The sequence below is a fragment of the Monodelphis domestica genome, chromosome 2 (genome assembly GCF_027887165.1).
Source record: "Monodelphis domestica isolate mMonDom1 chromosome 2, mMonDom1.pri, whole genome shotgun sequence".
In the NCBI taxonomy this organism is placed as follows: domain Eukaryota; kingdom Metazoa; phylum Chordata; class Mammalia; order Didelphimorphia; family Didelphidae; genus Monodelphis; species Monodelphis domestica.
Genome location: NC_077228.1, coordinates 203,441,480 through 203,454,136, shown reverse-complemented (window position 1 = coordinate 203,454,136; position 12,657 = coordinate 203,441,480).

Genomic DNA, 12,657 nt, shown 5'->3' with positions numbered 1-12,657 from the left:
ATTTTTTAAATTAAATTAAATTTTAAAAAAAGAACCATCCATCATTCAAGATCATAAAAGGACTCAAATAAAAGAGGCCCCAAGTGGTTTTTTTGTTTTGTTTTGATGGTCTTAAAAGAAGAAAGGAAAGGGAGGCAAAAAAAGAGGGACTTTGGGAAAATAGACTCATTATTGTGAATTGGTACAGCCATTCTGGAAATCACTTTGGAGCTATGTCCAAAAACTTTCTTAAGGGTAAAAACTCTTTGACTCAGCAACATCATTACTAGGGCTGTAGTCTAAAAAGATCTAAAAAAGATGTCAAGACCCCATAGATACACAAATAGTTTTAGTACTTTTTGTGGTGGCAAAGAACTGGAAACTAAGAGGATACCCATCAATCAGGGAAAATCTGAATAAAGTATTGGATTAAATTGTAATAATGGAATACTATGGTGCTATAGGGAAATAAGATGCGATAGTGCCAGACCTGGAATCAGGAAAACCTGAGTTTAAAGCTAGCCTCAGGTGTTTCCTACTTATGTTTTCTTCGGCAAGTCTCTTAATCCTGTTGGCTTCAGTTTCCTCATCTGTAAAAATGAACTAGAGAAGGAAATGGCAAATCACTCTAGTATCTACCTCAAGAAAACCCCAAATGAGGTCACAAGGAGTAGGACATGACTGAATGACAATTGTGCTTTGAGAGATGATGAACTGGATGGTCTCAAAGAAACCTAGAAAGACTTGGATCAACTGATATAGAATGAAGTGAGCAAATCCAGAATAATTTATATAACAAGATTTAAGAACTCTGATTTAATTCAATGACCCAACCATGATTCAGAGGATTGATGGTGAACTTTCTACCTCCTGAAAGAAAAGGAATGTTCTTAAAAAAAAAGTTCTTAAAAAAGTTCTTTAAAAAAAAGAAAGCAAAGGAAGGGGCCTAACATTGTTGTTTAACTCTTCATGGGTCTATCTGGGGTTTTCTTGGCAAATAGTACTGGAGTGATTTGCCATTTTCCATTTCTAGCTCTTTTGACAGATGAGGAAACTGAGGTAAACATGGTAAAGTGAATTGTCCAGCATGGCAAAGCTAGTAAGTTTCTGAGGCTGGATTTGAAATAGAAAGATGAGTCTTCCTGATTCCAGGTCCAGTACTTTATCTAGTACTATACCACCTAGCTACTTTAGCGTTATTAATTTACATTAATTACAATAATAAATTAATTTATTTATTAAATTACAAACTATGCTACAAAGTAATAATCATCAGAACTAATCGATATTGGTTAAAAAATAGACTATTTGATCAATGGATCAGATTAGACACATAACATCTAAAAGCAAAAGAACACAATAACTTGGTGTTCACAAAACCAGACCCCAATACAGAGGCAAAGACACAATCTTCTACAACGACTACTGAGAAAACTAGAAAGCCATATGGCAGAATTAAAGTAAAACCAATGCGTCATACCATATACTAGACTCTAAATGGACCCATAAAAGTTCACCTCATAAACAAATTGGAAGAACAAAGGAAAAAATACCTTTCAAGTCTATGGATGAAGAAGAGTTCAGGACCAAACAGGGGATAAAGAGGGTCACAGAGTATAAAATATGCAGTTTGTTTATATAAGACAAACTTCTGCACATATTACACACACACACACACACACACACACACACACTTAATACAGATAAATTTATAAGAGAAATAGTTAACTGGGGGACAAAACTTTTGCAGCAAATTTGTCTAATAAAGGTCTGATATTCAAGTTACAAAGGAACTAATTTAAATAAGAATGAAAATTATTCCCCAATAAATGAAAACTCAAAGATAAATGACATTGGCTCCCTGATTGGTAAATTCTCATCTGGATCATTATTCCTTCAGGAGACTCCACCCTGTTGCTCATTTCATTCCCTGGATTTTTCTACCTCTTCACCAGCTGCCTTTCATTTCTTCCACCCTCATCTTTCAAGCCCAGTTGGGTTGTTAGAATGGAAGGGGTAAGCTAGGTGGCACAGCACATTGGGTGCCCATCCTGGAGTCAGATAGACTCATCTTCCTGAGTTCAAATCTGGTCTCAGATACTTCCTAGCTATGTAACCCTGACTAAGTCACTTCACTCTGTTTGCCTCAGTTTCCTCATCTATAAAATGAACTGGACAGGGAAATGACAAGCCACCCCACTACCTCTGCCAAGGAAAACCCCAAATGGGGTCCAAGTCAGATTTGACTGAAAGAAAATGACTGAAAGAATACAAGATTCTTAAAAAAAAAGAATGACTTCTTTACTTATATTTCTTTTTTTTTAAGCCCTTACCTTCCATCTTGGAATCAATGCTGTGTATCGGTTCCAAGGCAGAAGAGTGGTAAGAGCTAGGCAGTGAGGTTAAGTGACTTGACCAGGGTCACACAGTTGGGATATGTCTGAGGCCAGATTTGAGCCTAGGATCTCCCCTCTGTAGAGCTGGCTCTCAATCCACTGAGCTACCCAGCTGCCCCCTTTTCTTATATTTCTATCCAAGCACTTGGCATAGTGCCTACCATATAATAACAAATGCTTAAGAAATTCTCTCTCTCTCTTCATCCATCTATCTATCTATCCATCCATCCATTTTTCTATCTATCTATATGTATCCATTCATCTTTCTTTCTGTCTATTCATCTATCTATCTATCAATCTATCTATCTGTCTGTCTGTCGACCTATCATCTATATCTATTTAAAGACATAACCAGGTAGTTTTCAAAGGAGAGATAAACTATCAATAGTCCTATTAAAAATGCTCCAAATCACTAATAATGAGAGAAATGCAAATCAAAACATCTCTGAAGTTCTGCCTCTTTCATACCTATTGGATTGGTAAAGATGACAAAAATGGAAAAATTACAAGTGTTGCATGAAAATCATACTAATGAAGTGGAGTTATAAACTGATTTGGATATGAATGTGGAACTATATCCCCAAAATCACTAAATTGTATATATATCCTTTGACTAGCAATCCTACTACTAGACAGATACCCTAAGAGACCACAGAAAGAGGAAAAAGACCCATATGTACAAAAATATTTATAGCAGCATTTCTTGTTGTAGCAAAGAATTGGAAACTGAAGTCCATCAATTGAAGAATAATTGCAAAAATTATGCTATATGAATGTAAAGGAATATTATTGTGTTGTTAAAAATAATGGAAGGATGTAGTGGATGTCTACTAGCAGCAATGCAATGATCCAGGACAATTCTGAGGGACTTATGAGAAAGAGCGCTATCCTCATCCAAAGAAAGAACTGTGGGAGTGGAAACACAGAAGAAAGACATTTCCTTGATCACATGGGTGTAAAAATTAGATTAGTCTCTAGTAATAAAAGTATCATATTTTATGAGGTGTATTAAAGATTATTATAAATCAAGGATACAAATAATAAACCACGTGCCTAGGGCTGATTAGTCCATTCACAGCTTACTCACTACATCTTGCAATATCCGAGTAGAAGAAGAGGCCAAGGTAGGAATTATAGCCAGTTTAAATACTAATTTTGATCTCACCTAGGTAGAGACTTAGGTGAGATTATAGGGAATTTTGGGAAATACCAAGGACTTCTGGGGATTGAAGTCTGGGGTTCAAATCTCCATTTTTACATACCCTAGTGATTGTGTTGGGAAACCAGTTTCCCCAAAAGGATCATGGAAACATAATCAACTTAAAGATTGCAATAATTTGTGGGTAAAAGGAAAAGAGAACAAAACCAATAATTGCTAGGCGTATTGACAAAAAACCAGTAAGGAGGCAGTCCCCTTTGGCATAAGAGTATAAATACAAATAAATGTTCAACCACACCCAAAGTTCATTCTTGATCTTCTCCTGCAGCTTGTAGTCTGTGGAGGCATCTTCATGGTGTCTTCTCCAAACAGTTCAGTCTCTGGATTCGGAGACATAGCATTTTTCTTAACCTAAATTACTCTCAAAAGGAATTTAAACTTTGCAACTTAAAATAATAATAATTTTTACATGGGTCAATAGGGATATGGTTGGGGATGTAGACTCTAAACGATCACCGTAGTGCAAACATCAACAACATGGAAACAGCTTCTGATCAAGAACACAAGTAAAACCCAGTGGAATTGTGTGTTGGCTACAGGAAGGGGTGGGGGAGGGGAGGGAAAGAATGTGATCCTTGTAACTAAGGAATAATGTGCTAATTTGACTAATTAAATAAAATTTTCAAAAAAAAATAATGGAAGGGATGAATTTGGAGAAACCCGGGAAGACATAAAAAAAGTTTTCAGAGTTAAGTCAGCAATAAAAGAAATACAATAACAACTTTGTAAAGAAAAACAGCTTTAAAAGATTTAAGGCAATGACCAGCTAATTTCAGAGGACTGAAGATGAGGGCTAGAGAGGTGGAGACCTGGGGGTTCGGATTGAGATATACATTCTCAGATATGACTAATATATGGATTTGTTCTCTTTGCTCATGTTTATTTGTAACAAGATTTTTTTTTTCAATGAGACTTTAGGAAAGAGTAAGACTAGCAATAATAATGCCAAAACGAAGAAAAGAAAGAAAAGATAGTCATTGTAGCACTTTTTAAAATACACAAAAGAGAGGGCAGCTGGATAGCTCAGCCAGGCCTAAAGAGGGAAGCCCTAGGTTCCAATGTAGCCTCAGACACTTTAAGCTGGGTGACCCTGGATAAGTCATTTAACCCTAATTGCCTAGCCCTCCCCACTTTTCTTAGAATTTATTCTAAGATAGAAGGTAAGGGTTTAAAAAAATAGTCACTTAGGACATTGAAAGGCCAAAGGACTTGCCAATGGTCACATGAGTAGTAGGTTTTATAAACAGGATATGAACCCAGGTCCACCTGATTCTATTTGCTTTTCTGAGTGAACACTATTTTTAAATGCTGTTTTTCTTTTTGTATTAAAGATTCCCCTTTCAATCTGGTAAAGGGTAAACTCTTCTACTTGAATTTAATAAGAAATCAATCTCTCCTTAGTAAACAAGACTGTCTTTTAGGCTCAGGGAATCCAGATTCCCTCTCTGAACTTGAATCTTCCCTTAGAAACCAATTAGACCTTTGATTAAGTGAAACCTGATGACCTTCGAACCAGATATTGTCTCCTGGACACTGATTGGGTCTCGAAAAGTTTTTCATTCATTTAGAACCAGTGATTTCAGCCCAGAACAGTGAAATATCACTTCTTTTTAACCCTTACCTTCCATCTGAGAATCAATATTATAAATTGTTTTTAAGGCAGAAGCAATGGGGGTTTAAGTGACTTGCCCAGGGTCACACAGCTAGGAAATGTCTGAGATTAAATTTGAACCCAAGACCTCTTGTCTCTAGGTCTGACTCTCAATCCACTGAGCAACCCAGCTGCTCCCCCCTCCCCCATATCACTTCTTAATAATTCCTCAAAGACAGAGACCTTAGTGGGAATACTTCCAGAATAAATTCTTTGCAAACATGGCCCTTGGCATCATAGTCAGACCTGCATTTTTTGTTTTATTTCTTTCATATTACTCCTTCAGGAAGTCTATGTTTAAGCCAAACTGGACTGCTAGTCATTTCCCAAACTCATTGTACCTCTCCCTGACTCCCTACAATCCGTCCTCCACACCTAAAATGTATCCCTCTTCATAGCTGCCTTTAGCCCCTTTCTGCAAGGCTCATTTAAAGGCCATCTCTTTCATCCAGAGAACCAGAGAGCCTCTAAGCTGGAAGGGACATCACCAGCCATTTAACCAACCCATATCTAACCAAAAATCCTTTCGTTAAACTGCAGAGCATTGGGTAATCAATTGCCACCAAAAAGGAGAGTCCTTGTCACCCTTAAATATTTCCAGGATTTGTAATTTCCCTTCTGAATCTTACTAAGGCAGCCAGATGGCTCAGTGCAAAGAGTGCTCCACCAAGAGTCAGGAGAACCTGAGTCCAAATCTGACCTCAGACATTTACTAGCTGTGTGACCCTGGGGAAGTCATTTAATCTTGTTGTGTTGACCTCAGTTTCTTCATCTGTAAAATTATCGGGAGAAGGAAATAGCAAACCACTCCAGTGTCACTGCCAAGAAAATCCCAAATGGTGTCATGAAAGGTAGGACACATTTCCACAACCACCGTATCTCAGTCAAGGGTCTTCTTTCTTTATTTTTTTAAATTTTTAATTATTTTTTCATGGTTACATGATTCATGATCTCTCCCTCCCTTCTTCCCTCCCCACTCCCAGAGCTGACAAGCCATTCCGCTGGGTTATACATGTGTTATCGCTTGATACCCCTTTCCGTATTGTTCATTTTTATAATAGAGTGATCCTTTAAAAACAAAACCCCAAATCCTGAACCCATATAAACATGTGATCAATCGTATGTTTTTCTTCTGTGTTTCTGCTCCCACAGTTCTTCCTCTGGATGTGGATAGCTTCTTTCTCATAAGACCCTCAGAATTGTCCTGGATCATTGCATTGCTGCTAGTGATGGAAGCTAGGCTCATCCTCTGATCAGGTCTATCCCTCCTAGTGGGGTTTCGTGGCTTCTTCTTAGCACCTTGTAACTCGTCTCCTGGTGTCCCAGACCACCTCTCCAACTTGAACCCCAATTTGTCCAATGCCCTCCCACACTTTTCAGCTCCTATTTCTACATTGTCTCCCTCCCTAGAATGTAAGCTTCTTGAGGACAGGCGCCATCTTTCTTTTGATTTGTTTTTGTATTCCTGGCACTTAACACAGAATAAGTTTTAAGAATGCTTTATCCCAGGCTCTCATTAATTCCAAGAAGGAAAGCAGAGTTTTACAAGTTGGAGTTCTCTTAATTCTCCATCAAGGATAATGTGCCCTTCCCTGCCCCAGGACTCATACTCACCACTATCATCAGCATTTTTAATTGGCAGGGAGGAGGAAAAGATTGATCAATAAGTATTTTCTAAGTATCCAGGATGTACCAGGGGCAGAGAGGCAGCAGTGGCTCAGTGGTTAAGAGCATTGAGTCTGATGTCTAGAAGATCAAATCCAACCCCTTCCTAGCTATCTTCGATTGTCTAGAAGACAGCCAAATGGCTCGATGACTCTAGACCCCAAGTCAGGAAGACCCGAGTGCAAATCCATCCTCAGATATTTCCTGTGATCCTGGGTAAATCACTTAACCTCTGATTGCCTAACAAAAAGATCCACTAGAAAAGGAAATAGCAAACTACTCCATTATTCTTGCCAAGAAAACCCCATGAAGAGCTACAGTCCATGGGACCATGAAGAGTCAAACATGACTGAACAACAACAAAATGTGCCAGGCATCAAGCTTACATTTTATTGGGAAAAGGGGAACAAGTATATATAAAAATATATATTCAGTTCAATCATTTTTCAGTTGTATCTGACTCTTCATTACCTTGTTTTGGGTTTTCTTGGTAGGGCTATGGACTGATCTGCCATTTCCTTTTCCTGCTCATTTGACAGATGAAGAACTGAGGAGAACAAGGTTAAGTGAGTTGCACAGGGTCACTCAACTATTAAGTATCTGAGGCCAGATTTGAATTTGGGAAGTCTTCCTGACTCCAGGCCCACCCTAAAAAAAAAAAATTTTTTTTTAATATATATATATAAATGTGAAGGTAACAATTATATTTATATATTTGAAATATAAATATGATAAATTAGGTTATTGACATTTTATGTTTATAAAACTTTATGTATAATATTACATATATAAATATGTCATATATATTTATAAAACTTTGGGGACAAAACAGTAGTTCATCTAGATCCTTTTTTAAAAAGCCCACCAGCTCATTAAGTGTCTCCTATGTCTAGAATCAAACTAGTCTCCATCTTTACTATCTGTTGTTAGGGTTTCTAGGAAGCTTTAACAGCTCTTCAATTCTCTTTGCATCTCTGATGGATTTTTCCCTAAGTTACTTTTAAAGTCTTCAGTGACAGCATCAGTAACATGTAGCCTGTCCTTTTGCCTCCTAGAGCTCTTTCCATGCCTTCTGTTTTCTGTCCCAATCTCCCCTTAATTATAAGAAATATGAAAGGTTTCACACAGGAGATGGTGCTTCAGCTGCATCTTAAAGGAATAAAGGAACTCTATGAGGAACAGGTAAGACAGGGGTGCATCCCAGGCTTGGAGCTACTGCCAGAGCTAAAATTGGAGGTGGGAGATGGACACTCATGTGTAGGAATGAAGAGAAAGCCAGTTTGGTTGGTGCAGTTTGAGGACTAATGTCCAGTGAAACTGGAAAGGTGAGTTGGGAGAGGCTGTATAGGTCTTTAAATCAGAGGTAATCTCTTTTATTATAGCAGTTACTGAAAGCCACTCAGCTTGATTAAATAAAGGAGTCACATGGTCAGATCTGCATTTGGCAGTACTGTGTAGAATGGACTGGAGTTGTAAGAGACTTAAGTTAATTATCTTTTGCAATAATTTGGGCAAGATATGATGAAGTTCTGAACGAGAGAGGTAGCAATATGAGTGGAGAGGAGTAATAGGATGGGAGAAATTGGCAACTGAGGAAAGCAGGAGGGGAAGGGTTATAAACCTGGGATACAGGAAAGATGTTGATGCCTTCAAGAAAAATAGGGAAGATTAGAAAAGTGGGCTTGGGGGTCAGGGGAAAATGAGTTCAGTTTTGGATTGGATATACAGGATGTAGAAATGGCTACAATTTTAGCCTAGGAGAACAAATTTCATAACAACAGCAAGCTGAAACTCAAAGGAAAAAAGTGGAATAAAACAAGAAATAAAAAATATAATGACAGTTCCATAGAAAAGAATTGGGAAGAGAATTAATAGATTTTAAAAGAGAAAGAAATAATTTATTCCCTGAAGTTAATTTTTCCAAAAGACAAGAAGAAATATTAGAACAAAATCAAAAGGTTGAAAAAAATTGAAAAAAATGTAAGCTAATATAAAAAACACTTGGAAAACAAATCAAGGAAAAATCATTTTTATGTCACTGGACTCCCTGAAAACTATGCTTATTTTTAAAGCTTATGTGATATGTGTGTGTGTGTATGTGTATTTTTAAACCCTTACCTTTTATCTTAGTAACAATTCTAAGACAGAACAGCAGAAATCAGGGTTAAGTGATTTGCCCAGGGTCACACAGTTAAGAAGTGGCCAGATTAAACCCAAATCCTCCTGACTTGAGGCCTAGAGTTCCATGCATTGTGCTACCTAGCTACCACTATATACTATATTTCAAGAAACCATAAATTAAAACTTCCCAGATCTATTTTAGGAGTAAAATAAAAAATAATAATCAACCAATCATCTACTGAAAATAAAATCAGCCTCAGGAATGCCATAGCCAGCATCCAGAGATCCTATATTAAAATATATGTGAATATATTAAAAAAAAAAAACAAGCATCCAAAAAGAAACAGTTCGAATATCAAAGAACCACAAACAGGACCACACAAGACCTAGTTGCCTCTGTAATTAATGGAAGGAGAACTTGGAACACAATATTCCAAAGGGAAGGGGAAATGGGCCTATAACCAAAAGTAATTTACCCTGCAAAACTGAATATAATCCTTTAGGGGAGGAGCAGACTTTTCCATCCATTTTTCAAGCATTTTTTATGAAAAGATCAGAAAAGTAGGAATTTTGAAGTATTAGAACCAGTCCCAAGAAACCTAAAAAAAGTAAATTTATTTCAGCAACTGGAAGGAGTTGTATAATGATATACTACTAATGCTCCAATAAGAGGAGAAAAAACTAGTATCCTTTCAGAATCTTAAGAAATCAAAGGACATAGTGACATAAATCAGAAAAAAAAGACTTGATGTGGAGTTTGGTTCTGTTCTAAAGATTTTAAGAAGGAAAAGTGATGGTAAAATAAAAGGAATATGTTAGTGTAGAAAGTTGGAAGGGGTGGAATTTTATATTTTTTATTTTAATCTCTGTGCATTAAAGAGTATGTAAACAAGGAAAAACAAGGAGTAAGGGGTAAGAGGAGTGAGCTTCAACTAAACTTCACTTTTATTTGAAACAGAGAGTTGAATTAATGTACTATACAGGTTGGTGAAGAAATACATTACACTAAATAGAGAAACAAGGGGAGGGGAGGGTGGTGTATAATTTGAAGTTAGAGGAAGGATACCAGAGAGGGGAAAACAAAACAAATTTCCTGATCCTGAGAGCATTAAAAAGGGGGGAAAGCAAAGAACTAGGATCTAAGGATGTGCCCTGCAAATTGGAGAATGCCTGCACTACTGTTACTATGTAAAAAAAATGACAAAAAAAGATGATCTCAGAAAAATTCTGTATAGCATGAACTGATACAGAAATAAGAAAACGATTGTATACAAGGTTGACAGTATAAAAGAAAATAACTTTGAAAGATAGGGACTATGTTCAAACCAAAGACTAACCAGGTCTCTTAGAACCTTTGACAATGTACATAATTAACCCATCTCCTGACAGACAATGAACCAAAAGTGCAGAAAGAAACATTTATTTTTGGATATGGCCACTATATGGATCTATTTAGCTTGACTATGCTTATTCATTAAAGAGTTGTTTTTCTCTCAGGTTTTAATTGGAGTTGGAGAAGGAACTGTAGAGGGGCAAGAAAATTATCAAAAGTGATTTAAATTTAAAAAAGAGCCATTGAAACTTTTTTTTATTGCAGAAAAGAAAAAAATTCATAAGAAAGTACAGGTAAGCTGGTTTTGAAAATAACATGTGAAATTTATTATAGTTTTAAATACTTTGAAATGGAGATTCATGATTTCAAATACGATTCTCTTTTCTGTTCTGCTCTGTATGTGGAAATTCTCACTTTTTTAACATTTAAGTTTAGGATGAATTTTTAAAATTAAATTTTCAAAAATCCACAAATTTTATTAGAATATTTTGTGAAGTTCATTTTCCTTGGATCTCTCCTTTGTCTTGACAAGCAAGTTCATCCTTGTGATTGTGGGGATTGTCTGGCCAGACCATGATGCCCATGACAACAAAATTGGAAATGTCAGAAATTAGAGGAAGAAAAAAAAAAGCATTATGCCCTAACTTCTACTTTGTATTAAGCTCACTTAATATGTTGTTCGTGTTGTATCTCCACTAGCAGAATATAGGTTCCATGAAGGTAAAGGGTGTATCATTTAAATAAAATTCCCAGAGGTCACAGAGTCTACTATGCCTATACTTTAATGCAACTAGGTGAAGTAGTAAGTGGATAGAATGTGCTTGGATTAAAAGTCTGGAAAGCTTGAGTTCAAATTCTCCCTCAGGCATGTGATTACTCTTTGGCCCTGGGCAAGTTCCTAAATCTCTGTCTCATTTGTAATTTGAGGGAGTTGGCCTTGAGAATCTAGGAGTTTCTGAATAAAATTAATCTGTTGGGTTTTACATATATATATATACACATACACACACACACACATGTGTATATATATTTATTTATTTATTTATTTATATATCACCACAGGGGAATTCTTGTACTGTTTTGTGAACTAGATTTGAAAAAATGAGGAGCCTTGGAATATTTTTAGCCAGGTTTATGTTGAGTCACAAGTCCAAGCTAGGAAAGCAGAAGGATGTAGTGCTATAATTTTGCTCCATGCCTTTCAAGCCAGTCTGGGCGTTGGGGTGGGAAGAAGGCTGGGATTGCCAGGGTTTTGAGTAAAGGCCTGTCCTGCTGAAGACAAGAGGCTGGGTGCATCTGTGTTCATACCCGCAGATTCTCATTTATTTATTTCCTAACCTCATGAGGAAGTCACTGGACAAAAACAAAACACACTGCTTACAAATCCGAAGGGAGCCAGTTGCGACTTTTGTCCATCAAGGAATAAAAATGTAAAAAATCAATTAACCGCCATTCCTGTAATTCGGGATTGCCGGTGCATCGTTCCGAAGTGCTTTACACAAGAGCTTCTTGGCCCAACAGCATCTCATTGGGAGCTAGGAGCCAGGACTAGCTTCCAGGTCTAGCCCCAGAGAGGAAGGAAAAAAAAAATCTTCCTGAGCCTCAGTTTACCTCCTGTAGCTTGGGGAAGGAGGGAGACCTACGGCGTTCTCGTCTCTAAAGGCCCCTTCAGGTGAAAATAATACGCCCGTAATATACTGTGAACAGAACAAACGCCAGTCACACAATCCACCACCTAGAAGAATTAATTGCCTATTGTGTTGCAGGCACCGGGAATAACACAAATGAATGCGTTCTCGAATAGGGAAGGTAGCACCCAGAGCACACATTTTGGCCTGAGCTTCCCAGCCACCCCCTCCCCTTTCCTAATTATATTAGTAGGCAGGCGTGTGGTGAGGTTATCCTCGATAAGCCTCCCTGGAAACTGGAGAAATACACAAGCGTCTCACCATCCCTCTAAACATATGCCTTGTGGGTGAGAGAAGCAACTGTATCGGCACCAGAGTGTGCATGAGGGTGCTGGGTGAGCCTGGCAGCCCTTTGCCCGGAAAGATGGCGCTGCTGTAGGAGGAAGGGAATCTCCCCCTTTCCATGCAGACATTAGTGCAAACCGGGTTGGGTAGCTCAGCCTTCTCTCCTAGACTGCCCCTCGTATTTCCAGGGTTCCTCGGCGGAGGGGACAGAAACCACTAGCTAGCACAAATCTCCTGGGGGAGAAGAGAGGCTTCCCCAACCCCCTACGACTCTCTCCTCTCTCCAGTGATAAACCCCAAGCCCCGGAGGGACAGTGGAA